At 40.6% G+C, this 14,173-nt stretch overlaps 1 protein-coding gene across 5 annotated transcripts in view; it reads left to right on the top strand.

Moving 5' to 3' along the window:
* ptprdb (protein tyrosine phosphatase receptor type Db) overlaps positions 1 to 14,173 on the top strand; it is a 157,595-nt gene that overhangs the window by 41,999 nt on the left and 101,423 nt on the right. For all 5 annotated transcript variants that reach the window (XM_026170808.2, XM_080302896.1, XM_026170809.2 and 2 more), the window contains exons 4-5: positions 7,561 to 7,636; positions 8,776 to 8,820. The gene's annotated coding sequence lies outside the window, so the exon portion shown is untranslated. The remainder of the gene's footprint in view (positions 1 to 7,560; positions 7,637 to 8,775; positions 8,821 to 14,173) is intronic.

The raw sequence follows: 14,173 nt of genomic DNA, 5'->3' as shown, positions 1-14,173 counted from the left end.
TCGTAGACGCGGCTTTATTTTTTCCCTGGTGGCTGCAAACAATTACTTTTAAACTATTTTACTTTTTGTATGCATTAATAAATGATGTACTTTCTGACCTTACATCAAATTGGAGACAGTCTGTGCTTGAATTGAAAAAATAAAAACTAAAACTGTATTTTAAACATTAATTTACTGTCAGATTCTCTTGCGTCTTTCAGATAAAGTTGTTGTTTTTTACTTGCAGTACAAAGTTTGCACTTTTGCCAGACTTCTTTCGAGGTTTCAAATAGGCTACATTTTATTGATCTGAGGTCTTTTCCAGTCTCACTAATCAAAAACTTTTCAACCACACACACAACGCTTCAGTTTTTGTTTTTTTTTATCATACTGTTTAGTGTTTGTGCTCTCAGACTTTACAGACTTTGTCTGCAGCAGCAGTGCTACTTTCAGTCTGTATTATGTGTTTGACCTCTTACTAGTTTTCCATAGCGTAGGCTGCCAGTGCACTTATTCATATATGTGATTGGGCTGATGCTTCCAGCGTCACCTCTTTTGTGTGAATGCGCAAAGGAAACCCCGGGTTAATTTAGGGAACTGATAATCAGCTTCATGTGCCTGCTTCTTCTGATTGCCAGTGTTGGTGTAACTGAATTCAGATAAGGGAAAGGTACCCAGCATATGTTCAGTTCACTTCACAGTAGTACAGGCCCCAGGTCAGGTATGTTTTTTGTTTTGTTCTTTGTTTTTTTCAGTCTGTTCATACCCACGTTGTAATACAACTGGACCAAAATCTGTGCAGTATAATCTTCTTTATTAATTTCCTGTATTGATGTTTTTTGTTGTAGGAGGTGGAAGTAAGATTTAACTTTTTGTATATAACTTTTTGAAGCATATGAACTAATTATTTTAGTTTGTGTGGCAGACAGCACACAGCTATTAATTACATTATTAATGAAAGCTACTGGTTTGAACCTAAAGCTTTTCGTTAAGTGGTCTTTGGGCATGTGAGTCTCTGGTTGGGTTCACGTAAGATCAGATCGCTTTTGAAGTTGTCTGGATGACAAACTTAGGCTTATGTGTGAAGGCTTGAACTGGACACTAATTTATACTAATCCTGATGATCTGAAAGAAGGTTGATGAACGTTGTGAGACGGAACCACAAACAAAGCCTAGTTTGTCTGCTTTTTTGTTGTTATTGGGTTTTTTTTTTCAGTTGTCAGGTGCATTTGATTGAAAGATGTGCTCCTGTTTCAGTCAATAAAAGTGTCCACACAGGCTGTGCAGCCTGACACGTGAAATGTAGATTGAGCTCTTGCTGGTCTTTTGATGGAACGCTTTAGTCACAAAATTTTACACAGGCTGTTTATAAAAGTCCCATGATTAATCTAAAACTGAAAATCTAAAAAGCAGAAAAATATAATAAAATATGCTGTAGAACTGAGAAAGGTTGGTTGCTGCTTAAGTACACAGGCACTACCACTTCTGTTAATTAAAAATAAATATTAGCACAGAAAATCCAGTTAAAATGGACAAAAAAAAACTTTCACCATATAATGAAAAGCTTTATATGTGGAACCCCTTTACTGTGATCTAACATAAAGGCAGCTGTATATCGTTTTTTTATTGTTTCTCTGTGTGCTTCACAATAACTTGTCATTTGTCTAAGGTTATTCTGCATCGTCTCTATTAAAGTGACAGTTTGAAATTGACCTCAAATTCCAAGCCATTTTTTGAGTGAAATACTAAACTACAATATCTGCATCCTGTTGAAGAAAATGAAGTAACAGAGCACTTTATAGAAGAAAAGGAAATCATTTGTATGCATTGAGCCGAGTGGAAAATTAAACAAGTATTGCGAAGGGGTGCTTATAACCCACAATGTAATGCTTGAACCAGATCATTTGCTGAAATAGAAATAGTCATACAGATATGAGATTTAAACTGGGTGAATAACAGCCAATGACAGTTTCATCTAAAGCGTATGGAAAGAGTTTATATAAGAAGAAAACTTAAGCTGGGCTTCTTGCATCAGCAAGGTCTCTGACAGGCAGAAAGCGTTGTTCAATGAAAGTGAGTATGGCAGATGAAAAATACAAAAAGCTGACTTACTGTTCTCTGAATCTAAAAGATGCCCGGCAGCACCATCAGCAAAGAACTGGCAGAAACAAGTGGGTACATCCATCTAATGTGTACAGTCTGGTCATAAGTAGACTTTACTGAATCAGTGCTTATTAAAGTTGTATTTATGGAAGTATCTATAAATGTGGAAACAAAGAAAAGTGATGCTTGAAAATATAAAAACTGGGTCTAACTGAAGGCAATTTAGAATAGAATAGAATAGAATAGAATTCAACTTTATTGTCATTGCACATGTCACAAGTACAAGGCAACAAAATGCAGTTTGCATCCATCCAGAAGTGCTTTAGCCATGATATAGATATATTACAAAATATATATTAGCAATAATATATATACATATTTTACAGAAATGGGTCTGTTATAGGTATGAGGGTACAAAAATGGGTCTATTATGGGTATGTTACAATGTACATGGTATGAAGGTATGTTATGAATATGCTATAAGTATGTACAGGCTGTAGTGGGTATACAAGCCATGTACAGGCTATGAACAGGATATACATATGAAACTATACAGAAATATGAAATATAGAGCTATACAGAAATATGCAAGTTATAAACAGTTGTAGAATTATAATTATCTTATTGTGCAGAATGATTGTTTATACAGAATCATACAGTAGTGCAGTTAAGAGAAGAGAAATATGTGGCTACTTTCTACAGAGGCTATATAAAGTGCTAGTGGTTGTGGATGTCTGTATGTTCAGTCCATGAGTTTAACGTGGGTCAGATGTCAGGAGGCAGAGTTCAGGAGTCTGACAGCTGTGGGGAAGAAGCTGTTCCGGTACCTGGTGGTCTTAGTCCGGAGGCTCCTGTAGCGCCTCCCAGAACGCAGGAGGGTGAAGAGTCCATGTGATGGGTGACTGGGGTCTTTGATGATTTTCCCAGCCCTTTTCAGACACTGCTTCCTGTAGATGTCATTTATGGCAGGAAGTGGTGCTCCGGCGATGCGCTGGGCAGTTTTCACGACCCTCTGCAACGCCTTCCGGTCCGAGGCAGAGCAGTTCTCGTACTAGACTGTTATACAGTTGGTCAGGATGCTCTCGATGGTGCAGCGATAGAAGTTCACCAGGATGTCTGAGGACAGGAGTCCTCAGGAAGAAGAGGTGCTGGTGAGCCTTCTTGACCAGCTTGGAGAAGTCGGTCGTCCAGATGAGATCCTTGGAGATGAGGACACCCAGGAACTTGAAGCTGCTCACAGCAGGTTGTTTCTGTCGCACCACTCAGCCAGACGATCCACCTCCTCCTTGTAGGCGGCCTCATCGTTGTCATGGATGAGGCCAATCACCGTGGTGTCATCTGCAAACTTAATGATGGTGTTGGAACCATCGGTAGGTCTGCAGTCGTGGGTGAAGAGGGAGTAGAGGAAAGGGCTCATCACACAGCCTTGTGGTACACCAGTGTTCATTGTGATTGTAGATGAGCAGTGGTTATCCAGCCGGACATGTTGGGGCCGGTTGGTCAGGAAGTCCAGTAACCATTTACACATGAGGGAACTGATGCCTAGGTCTGTCAATTTCCTGATGAGTTGTGAGGGGAGGATTGTATTGAACGCTGAACTGAAGTCTTTAAACAGCATTCTGGCATAGGTGTTGTTATTCGTTGGCAAAGTGCAAATTTTGGTGGCAAAGTGCAAATTTCGTTGGCAAAGTGCTGAAGAATCATGCTTTAACCAGGAAACACAGTAGAGGTTCTCTGCTGCTTTAGGACTGCATTGCTGCAAATGGAGCGAGGGGCTTGGTCAGAATTAGTGACCTTCTCATTAATAAGAAATATAGACAAAATCTCATTTGTCGTCCAATACCACCAAAGAGGCATCTGTTTGTCCCCAACCTTAAAAATGAGTCATAAAGAATTATTTTAGTGGCATGAAAAAGAGCCAAGTCGTGTAACAGATTGTTTGCCCAACACAGAACCCTTCAGTCAACATCAGTGAGTCAGTCTGGGGATTCACAAAGAGGAAGAAGTGACTTAGAGTCCCTAAACAGATGCAAAAACTGTAGCAGGTTCACAGGGATGCTAAAAAACTGTACCCTGATGGACCTGGGGAAAAATCGTGTTTTTTTGTTTTTTTTTTAAAAACCATGGTCACAAAAGAATTGATTGCAGTTGATAGAGATTATGTTTTTCCCTTTCTGCATTTTTATTGAATAATGATCAGCTCTTACTAAAAATATCCTCACTTTAAAGCAAATGCTTAAAGATTTTACTCATTGTTCTGGATGTACGGTGGGGATAAATGTCTGAGAATGCCAATAGAGGAATCAAATTTTAACTCACTGTTTTGAATCAAATCCCAAGAGACCCAGCTGCATTTGCTATAATAAACCGAGACGTGAAGGAACACCAGAGCTCTGTAATCCGATCAAACTTGAAACGCCAGACAGCTGTACTTACTTTTGATTTTTCAGAAGTGGTAATTTTATGTAGTTTAGGATTAAAGTGAGTGTGTGTCTGAACTGCCTACCTGTCAACTTGCTTCTTCTTATACAGCTTTTTCAATGGGTGGAGGAACAATTGGGTTTTGAATGTAGCTGTATTATTATACTGTATATCTTTTCAGCTTAAAAGGTTCAAGAGCAGCAGGTCAGTTTTGAAGTTTCATTTGAATTATGCAGGCATCTTGAATCCTCTCAAGATGTTTGATCATCCTTGTGGGGTCAGATTTAATCCTCACCCAGTTTATTCCCTTTGTGTAAACTCTTAAACGCTAGAGATGCACACACACACACACACACACACACACACACACACACACACACACACACACAAGTATGCAAGTTGTAAACAAGTTGGAGAAGTTGTTGAAGCAAGACTGTGCCATTCCACTCTGAGAGTCCCTGTTGCCAGCTTGACCTGCAACAACCTCCTTAACGTTCTGGGCCAATTTTGATCAGTGCCGCACATACACTTCGAAAGAGTAAACATGTTTACAAACTGAAATATGCTGCTGAAATATATTTCTCTAAAAGGGAATGACACTTCTGGTGAACATATGATCTTGAAACATTTCACACTTTACTGACACTGTAAAAAGATGGTGCAGCTTGAGGACGGTTGCGTCTGCAGATAAAGTTTGTAGGTAATCATGTCAGTGTTGTCCGTGGCTTAACTGTGACACTGCATTTAAAATAGGCTTAAGAGACATCTGATGCCCACTCTGCTGCCCCGCTTCCCCACTTGCCTTGATTTTGAGTCTGAGTGACAGAAGCCTATGAAGAGTGTTTCATACATGCTGAGTGAAGCCAAACCAAAGTAAGCGGAGTTCCACTGAGCTGCCCTGGTTAGGGTTAGACATCAAAAAATTATCTGGGCCATTGCTGTGCAGATCAGTGCAGAAATAGTTTGGTTCATGGTGTGAAAGGGCCATGTGAAAGCACTTCAGTGACCTAAATAATATGCTACCATGCCCAGAACCATTTCCACCACCAGCAGAAACCTTTAAGGTGACGTCCAGACGTAGCACCTAGAGATGAATTCCCTTCAAATTACTATCAACATTTTCACTCTCTCTGAATAATCACTTTCAGCCATTAACATAAAAGGGCTTCAAAGGCTGCTCTGAAGGGTTCCCATGGGAGTCCTCTCAGAGTTTCAAAGCAGCAAAAAAGGTTTGCAGACAGGCTTTCACCAGTGGGTGCCACTTTATTGCATAAAAGTCACAGAAGAATCTAAAGTAACGCCGTGTCCACCAATGCAGGACAAACATAACTTGTCCTATGTCGCTATGCAAGATCTGTAAACTGAATTGCTTGCACCAACACGAGCTTTCTCACTGATCTAGTTTCCAGACTCTCCCTTTCCTGCACAAAGCTGCTGAGGCTTTAATTACTTCTGCTGGGCCAGCACAGGTGAAGCACATTCTCACTAACAAGGTGGTTTCCAACCAGGGAGTACTGAAACCCAACAGGAAAACAACATGATTGAGGGGGAAACCAGTTCCCGCAATAGAGGGTAACCGATGCTTATAATAATCCTCTGCACAACTCATTTCACCAGCACTGTAAGATCATTACAGAGGAAACATGTTGCGAGTGGATGGGAATCGAGGGAGGAATGTGTCATCGACTGAAAATAAAATGTTAGCTTGCCTCCACACGTGATGCACGGTCATTTGCAATTGTGCGAACACAAGCCTGAACTCAGATCACACGCTTAGGTTGTCAAAGTCAGACAAAGAAACACATTCTTTGAATTTTGCATCATTGAAGATCTCACCTTTATAACCTAAAAACAACAGGTGATTACAGGCCAAGGAACGCACAGCATGACCTGGTTATGATTTGCAAACAAATCAATCTTGATATTTACATCACCAGATTCTGCAGTTAATGTATGCTGCCATCACCGTCTTTGCCCTTGTTTGGTAAGTCGGTCAGCAGCACAAACACAGGAGTGGTATAATAGCACAGACCAGTGGTGACTCTTTGTTATGGCATCTTTTGGCAGGGACTGATTTATTCTAATCATCTTGATATTATTAATAGGCTTTTCTATTACATTCTTTCAATTTGATTTTAATATACTTACTGCACATTATATTATTTATTTGGTGATATAAAAAATTTATAGGCTAGCCACCACAGTGCTTAGAGTGGCCATCCCATCAGATACACCAGAAGTAGTAGAAAATAATAAAAAGAAGAAGAAGAAGAAGAAGAAGAAGAAGAAGAATTATAGATTTAAGTTGAAAATGTTCAAAATGTTCTTTTTTTTAAGTGGCTGATTCACAGCATGTGTGTAGAGGACTTTTGGTCAAAATATATAACTTCAATAAAAGACAAATATCATCATCAACGCAAGCAGTTCTGGAAACAACCCTGTAATCCTTTCAGATCCACACTGATTTCCCTCCACCAGTGATTGCTTCTTTGCTACATCTTGATGTCACTGGAGTCACAAAACATAGAAGAGTGACATCTGTATATCTGTGTGCAGGTCTGTGTGTGCACATGCATGTATGGTCTGTTACATTAAACATGCCTCCTTGCTAGTATTCTCACATGAACCTTTGATCTGCGAGTGTGTACTTTTCATGCCGAGGTGCTGCATGCTTTTCCCACTTGGGCATTTCAGCCCCTGTTCCACTCACAAGCCTGTACATCTTGCTGGCATGGAAGCCTTAAAAGCCTTAAAAGCTCCCAGTGTAGAAGTTGAGCCGCGGCTGTCCATTTGACCCAGACTGCTTTTGGAACGACTGAGCTGCACTAGCTGAACTCGGGTTTCAGATTGGAAGCTTTGATCTGAATGCAATGATATAAACAAATGAGTGCAAGAAGAACATGGAGAACTTAGCTGAAAGTCAAAGTTGTCTTTATGATCAGTGACTTCTATAAAGCTAAAGCTCTGCTCTTAATTCCTTTCCTTCTCCTTCTTTTTCTTCTCTTTCCTTCCCCAACCTCTTTGCTTTCTCACTGTATCCTCTCTTCTCTCTTGCAGGAGAATTCTGGGGAGATTTCTTACTCTTTCATTCCTCAAGGATGAAGCAGCGCAGTGTGTCTGTGCACTGAAACAGGTAGGCAATGATTACCACAGTGAACGTCAGACAGACACATGCACGCACATGAACATTTACCGTCAGAAGCCCCCTTTTCCCCAGGTGTTTTGTGTATGATCTATTTTGCTAAAAGGCTGCACCATGACCACTAAGGAAGAAACAGCAAGGGAGCACACAAAGAAAGGAATGGAACCTTTCTTCTGAGAGAGTGAAGAAAACTCAGATGGAGATTCATCATAAGGCCCAGAGAAAAATCAAGTGAAGGCGTTGATAGGATGAAAGTTTAACCAAACATCAGCTCCCCACAGGAGTAGCAAATCTGCTGCCGTCGCAGTGGACGGACCGGGAGAAAGACATGCAAAGAGACAGACTGACAGACAGGACAAGACAGAGCGGCGATCCCCAGCTGTTTTTAAAATCCTGCCTCTGATACATTATTGAATATGCGGCTCTCTAACGCATCGCTGAGCTTTCCTCTCATGTTAGTGCTCAAGTTTGTATAGCGTCACCATTCTAAATATAAAGCATTCGCTCACCCCCTTTTATTTTTTGCTAAAAGATGCAGAGGCTGCACGTAGGCTGTGTGTTGCTCTGAGAGCCACTTTCCTTTTCTGAGGCTATAGCTGGAGTTTGAGTTGAGTTTGTGTGTGACTCATTTTGGTACCAAGCCTCAGCAAACTTTACAAAAACCAAAATAGATATCATCAAACTCCTTGAAAGCTGGCTAGATGGTGCATAGAGTATGCTGAAGCACGATGAGTGCTTCACTGGGACTCGTATGTACTGTTTGCTGAAGGAAGGGGATTGATTTTGCTGCTTAACAGCAGGTGGAATACGGCAGATCTAAGACACCTCATTTTTCTTAGTTCCTTTTTTTCTAATTTTTAATATGGTGAATTTCCGTGGATGTTGCAAGGCCAGAGTCCTGAGACTTATATGTTTATATTGTGGAGTACCAGGTGTAATCTACAGGTGGCAGCAGAGCAGCATACCCAGCAGAAATGTTTCTGGAGCAGACTTTATTTGCTCATTTTAAGCGGCTAAGGCTTTTGTACAGTAGGGCCTTCATAAACCTCTGTGGCATCATTGCAAGTTTTCAAACAGATCATTCTTCCGGTCCTAGAAAACCAATATTCTTCAATAATCTTCTCTTGCAGCTCCCACTTTCAAACTTCATGTGACAGGATGAACCATGAGCAAAGGTAATAAAGTTTGCTTTCTTTAACTGTTTCTGTGCTTGTGTGCTTCATTAGTGTATGCAGTGGCATGCACATTTTAAGGGCGTGTGTCTCCGTTGTCTGACAGATGTTGCAATGGCATGATTAGTCCTCTGTGTGTGAGGTTGCTATAGTGACTGTGGGTTGAGTGTTGGGGAGGCCAGAGTGGAATAGAAGGGGTGCTGAGGATGAGAAGAGGGGGTGGAATAGGAAATGAAGTGCTTGTTGCCTCTGGCCTGCGTGTGTTTCTTTTTCTTGTTTTGTATGTGAGAGTGGGCGTGTTTGTGTGATGTTTATGTCTGTTTGTTTGTGTATCTGTATAAAGAGCACAGCATTGAAGAGACACTCGTCTGTGTAATTGGGAATTTGATCAAGATAACTCACTCGAATACACAGTCGATCATGTGCGCACACACATTTTCTTTCTGCGTAGGAGCGACAGAGACAGGGATCCTGTGATGGCTGGAGCGTGGGCTTGGGGTAACCTGTTCTGCCTCACAGACCAACACTATGAGTGGGTCATACTTATCACTTAAACTGCCACGTCAATGAAGCTGTTTAGCTAACTGGTACAAGCAAAAGAAATGCCCTCTGCTTCTGTGAGCACAGAGATTGTACAACACTAGTCTGAAGCACTTAAATGTAAGGCTCCAGAGTAGGACAGTATCAACAGTATTACCCTGAGGGTATCATCTTCCATGAGGCTTTGTCAGACCAAAGTGGGGATCCCTGAGATTGACTTTTAGATGTTTTGTAACCTTTTCGTTTCCTTTTGTGAAGTAAGAGACAGTTTGGGAGTTCTGAAACATATCTTGTTGGTTGAACTGCATAAAACTCAGACATGATTTACAGGTTTGTTTTAAGGGGAGCTCAAAAGCCACCTATAGACATAGAGATGATTGTGAACTCTTTCATTAATTTTGTGTTTCTATTGTTATCTGTAGGGATAACAATAGCGAGATCAACTTTTTATTACTTGATACACTTTCAAGTACTTGAGCTCTCGCTGTGTTTGATGTTGATTCTGAGTACTGACCCACAACCTGTGCATTCCTAACCCTTGTTTGAGGTTCACGGTTTTGTTGCGCTCCTGTTTACTGATCTGGTGGAGAAGCAATAATTTACAGAGTATATTTAAAGGTTGAGTAATGTTATCTTATCTTCAATTACAACATATGAAGAAAGAATTCATGATTAGTTTCTTCTTTTTTCTGCATTGGTAATTTTTCGTCTTATTTTGAAATTGCCATTTGTTAGGGAATTGTCATGGCTACTGAACAGACCCACGCGCAGACAGTTCTTTCAAGGAAACAAAAAGGGGATTTATTTACAATAGGGATCACCTTAGTGCAAAATATATGTACAGTGAGTTGGGAGGGGGTCCAGGGCTCCAGGGAGAGAAGGGGGGGGGGGGGGGGGATCCACACACACGCTTCCTCTTCCACTCAGTCACCACCACCGCTCCTCCGCACACGTGCACTCCTCTTCAGCCGCACTCGCTCCAACACTCCACACACTGCCCCACTTGGACAGGTCCGGTGATTCGGTCCAGAATCTACAGACAGAAGGTCAAGGTTAGTTCCACAACATAAAACACGTGTAAGCGATTCTTCTTTGAATATGCCGCGAGCACGAACTCAGGTGGTTCGACGTTCCAGCGGTGAGCTGCTCTGTGCCACTGCCTTAAATAGCAGCTGGGGAAATCAGCCAGATCAGCCGCAGGTGGACACCATCCACAGGGGTGTGTGGGCCAAGAGTGAGAGCCCGTAATGAGCTCCACCCAGGCAGAGAGGAGGAGGAGAGACAAAAAACTAAAACTAACAACAACAAAACCTGTAGCCAGCGTGGGCCAACCAGAGAGACACGGGGACCGTGACAGGAATTCTTAGAAAAAGCTATAGAAAGTCTATTCAGATCCTTATTATGCTAATTACATTTTTCCCAACCTATTACAGTCTAGCTTTCAAAAGCAGCATCACGCTGAGACTGCGCTTTTGAAATTCTATAACAGTCTTTTGATGGCTTCTAAGATAAGATAAGATAAGATAACCTTTATTAGTCCCACACGTGGGAAATTTGTTTTGTCACAGCAGGAAGTGGACAGTGCAAAAGTTATGACGCAAAAATGCAGGGATTTGTTCTGTACTCATTCTACTTGACCTCAGTTCAGCCTTTGATACTGTTGATCATAAAATTTTACTTAATAGGCTTAAGTTTCTGGCTGGTCTCTCTGGCTCTGTGTTACATTGGTTTTCTTCCTATTTATATATTCCTCTGACAAGACTTTCTCTGTTAGGGTGAACAAGTTCTTCTCTGATTATGCCTCCCTAACCTGTGGGGGTTCCACAAGGTTCAGTAATGGGTCCATTATTATTTTCTTTCTACATTCTTCTCCTAGCTGGCACCATTAAGTATTTTTCTGATGTTTCTTAACATTTCTATGCAGATGACGTTTAGCTGGATATGTCTTTAAAACCTCACCAGCTGAATTGTCTGTTCGCTCTAGTCTCCTCTTTAACCCCCATTAGTGTCTGGCTCTCAAGCTATTATTTTGTTCTAAACAGCGCAAGACTGAGGCTATGATTGTAGCTTCTCCTCTATTATATATGAAAATCAGTCAGGCTCATGCTTCTATTTGTTCATCTGCTAGGTCCGGCATTTGAAATATTGGCATAATATTTGATTCCTCTCTATTTATTGTTCCTGTTTCTTTCATATCAGGAACATTTTAAAATGTAACATATGGTCTCTTTGGCCAAACCACACATAATTGTTCATGCGTTTGTGTTATCATGCTTAGATTATTGTAATTCCCCGTTTACTGACTCAGATAAATTATGTTTTGGGGGCCTCAAACAGGCACAAAACGCTGCAGTCAGACTATTAATGTTTATAATATATATAATATAATATTTATTATTTATTTATTATTTTATTTTATTTCTTTACCAGTAGATTTTAAGATCTGTTTTAAAATTCTTGTACTTAGATACAGAGCACTAAATGGCCAGGATCCATAGTATTTATATAAACTTTTTACTAAACAAACCTGTCCTCGCAGTATTCGATCACAGGCTCAGAATTTGTTAGTTGTTTCTTGTATAAGATTAAAAACTAGGGCAATAGACAGCCTGTGGCACCAAGTCTCCCGTTTTGTATTGCTATTACAGCTCTTGATTTTCTTGTTTATTTTACTCTGTCTTGTTGTACAGCGCTTTGTGATTGCTTGTCTGTGAAAGCGCTTTATAAATAAACTGTTGTGGTGGTACATATGAAGGTTCCCCCGTTTGATTCCAGAAGGACACACAAACTCAGCCTCAGCTAGTGTCCTATTAGTGCCAGTCCCAAGACAGTTGAGAGGGTTGTGTTAGGAAGGGCATCTGGCATAAAATCTGTGCCAAATTAAACATGTGGATCCATCCGCTGTGGCGACCACTTGGGAAATAAGGGAGCAACCAAAAGAAATTAGTGGTATTTCTGTCAGCTACAGTGCACTTATCAATACAAATACAGTTCTGGTTTGGAATAAACCACTAAATCTTTGCCCTTTTTAAAATGCACTCTAGGTTTATGGGGTGCACAATCTCTGATCCCAGATTTCTTGATTTTGAAAATAAATAAAGAGTAAGTGAATAATTTAACATCTGATATTCAAAACCAAACATACTCCCATATAGGAGATTTGTCTAAAATATGAGTAGGGAAGCATGTTAAAATATCTTAAAATCTGTATTCCTGTATGTAAGGTGTCATGACATGAGGGATTTCTCTGGTAATAAAAACTGACTCAGCTGCTCACTACTCGAGCAGTAGATGAATACAAAATGTTTTTATCTGTACATCACTACTTCCATACTTTGTAGCATTCATCATGACTTTAATCAAAGGATGAACGGATTAGAAATTTGTAGTCAAAGATCAAGGTCACTATGACCTTACAGAGCTGAGTTTGGGGATAACTCAAGACAATTCCACACCATTGTCTAATATAATAAACTGCTGATGTTTATCTTCAAGGTCAAAGGTCATTGTCACATCATAAAGCATTTTCTCACCTGTACTCCAGTCTGACATTACCCAGGGGAATTCGCATACCCTCCACTGTCAGAGCAGATTTTTGATGGTTACCACTGTCTCCTCACAGAAAGAAGGTTCTGTCTTGTTTCTTTTATGAGTTTGCACATTCTCCTCTTACCTCAATAGACTTCCTTTGGTTGGTGATAACCCCTTATGAAGGAAGGGTGATCATGTTGTTCCCCAACCCTCACCCTAGGACACCTGGGATAAGCTATCATTATATTTAACTACTTAATGCAATTTAATTCATATATAGATGGAATTTGGCTTATACATATTAGTTCCTTCTATAAATATCTGATTGTCTGTAAAGTTTGTCATTATTTCTGTTATTCAACTGTTTGTTTTTGATTTATAGGCACATTCGGTTTATTTGCCCTTATTACTTTATTTCTTTCTTGATTTTTTTTTCTCCCTGCACATTCAACAGAAAGGGAAATGGAAAAATGCAAATGTTAAATGTTCATGCAAATGTAGAAAATGGGAGACAGGATTACTAAAGAAATATGTGACAGAGTGTATTAAAATGTTAATATTTTAATCACCTAGGTGTGGAAAAACAACTTGCCAGAGTTAGCCCTCTTCCCAGGAGGGCCCACCTTAAGTGAGCCAATCTCACTTCACATAACAAACCCTTAAGGTCCCTTGCCTATGCACAGCAAACCGCCCTTCTGCTTGTCTCCAGAATCTCCAGAGTGCACAGCCTGATGTGAATAATAGTCATTGTGAGAGATATAATGTGCTGTACCATACAGGGCTGGCTTCACACAGGGATTACACCTAGATGATTCTTCAATAGAGAATTTAGTCTCGGGTAGCCGAGCTTAATCCGCGGCTGTGGAAGCAGACCACAGTGCTGTGGAGCCATGGCCAGATATGACAAAGAACAGAGAGCAGCCAGATTAGTTCATACTAGGAAAAGGGCTGAGCTTGAAGCTGCCTGACAGAGCATCTCTTGACAGCTCCTCCCAAATCTCTCTGCTCTCTCTAATGCAGGCTGAGGGAAACATTGTTCCCCTTTCTGTCTTTTGGCTTTCTCTCTTTCTTTTGCTCTGTCCTTGTGTCTCTATGTGAGGTAATACCAACACATAGAGAGAAACAGTGTGTGTGTGTGTGTGTGTGTGTGTGTGTGTGTGTGTGTGTGTGTGTGTGTGTGTGTGTGTGTGTGTGTGTGTGTGTGTGTGTGTGTCTTATCGCTTCATTAGCCTGTGGATTTCTGGGTCAGTCATAGCCTTGTTCCCACTGTCTCAGATGCGGTAAT

The sequence above is a fragment of the Astatotilapia calliptera genome, chromosome 6 (genome assembly GCF_964374335.1).
Source record: "Astatotilapia calliptera chromosome 6, fAstCal68.1, whole genome shotgun sequence".
Classification (NCBI taxonomy): domain Eukaryota; kingdom Metazoa; phylum Chordata; class Actinopteri; order Cichliformes; family Cichlidae; genus Astatotilapia; species Astatotilapia calliptera.
Note: the sequence above shows the minus strand (reverse complement) of the source record. Positions and strands in the feature narration are given on the sequence as shown.